General features: G+C 44.8%; 1 long non-coding RNA gene across 1 annotated transcript in view; it reads right to left on the bottom strand.

Moving 5' to 3' along the window:
• The window catches only part of LOC135099584 (uncharacterized), a 22,607-nt gene extending 22,176 nt beyond the window's left edge, over positions 1-431 (bottom strand). The window contains exon 1 of the long non-coding RNA XR_010268155.1: positions 327-431. This is a non-coding gene — a long non-coding RNA (uncharacterized LOC135099584). The remainder of the gene's footprint in view (positions 1-326) is intronic.
• Positions 432-1,050: the final 619 nt, after the last annotated feature.

The following is a 1,050-nucleotide window of genomic DNA, read 5'->3' as shown; positions in this document are numbered from 1 at the left end:
CTCACATCTCAAGCCACCTCATTACTTGAGAGGTGACAAAGGGCTTGGCAGAGCTTGACAGGGATTGGTAGAGGTGGCAGAGGCAGGCAGGAGTGACAGGGGATGACAAGGAACACCTCAAAATTAATGTACACGCATGTACAGACCGACTGCCCCTCTAAAAATGCTTCAAACTTTCCTTGTTTTGTATAAGCTTGAGCACCTGGTACACTCACGGGCACACAGCACCCCCGGGCCGTCCCCCAACACCTCAGGGCCCGGGAAACGGGGGTCCCAGGCCGGGATGGAAATAAATAAATAAAAATAAAAGCTGGAACCGGCCTTACCTTTCTTGAGGGCGTCTTCTTTATGTCTGTACATATTTCCATGGTGGCACACGCTACTAGCCGCCCCCTGGACACGGCCCTCGCCACCTCACGCATGTACAGACCAACTGCCCCTCTCTGAAAAGCAACAAATTCAGCCCTATATCAAGTCTGACTCGTGCCTGTTTACATTTCTCTGGGTCTCTGTCAGGGCTCAGGCGTGTATAATGGGAGAATGATAGAAAACGAAAGATTTTCAGGGGAAACTAGTTATAAGTCTATTATAAAATACCGTGATACAACCACTAATAATGTCTTAATAATGCACTTTTTCCTAACAGTATACTGAGGTCGACAAACTGAAAGGCTTTGGAGTAGTCAACAAAGACTGATTTCACTAATGAATTGCTTGGTATGTCAGTCACTTTGAATCGTCTTTTTGCCTTGTGACTAATTTTTAATGTCTCGGTTAGGTTAGGTTAGGTTAGGTTAGGTTAGGTTAGGTTAGGTTAGGTTAGGTTAGGTTAGGTTAGGTTAGGTTAGGTTAGGTTAGGTTAGGTTAGGTTAGGTTAGGTTAGGTTAGGTTAGGTTAGGTTAGGTTAGGTTAGGTTAGGTTAGGTTAGGTTAGGTTAGGTTAGGTTAGGTTAGGTTAGGTTAGGTTAGGTTAGGTTAGGTTAGGTTAGGTTAGGTTAGGTTAGGTTAGGTTAGGTTAGGTTAGGTTAGGTTAGGTTAGGTTAGGTTAGGT

This window comes from Scylla paramamosain, unplaced genomic scaffold, assembly GCF_035594125.1.
Source record: "Scylla paramamosain isolate STU-SP2022 unplaced genomic scaffold, ASM3559412v1 Contig150, whole genome shotgun sequence".
Lineage (NCBI taxonomy): Eukaryota > Metazoa > Arthropoda > Malacostraca > Decapoda > Portunidae > Scylla > Scylla paramamosain.
The sequence above is the reverse complement of the archived record's forward strand: the minus strand, read 5'-3'. Positions and strand labels throughout refer to the sequence as shown.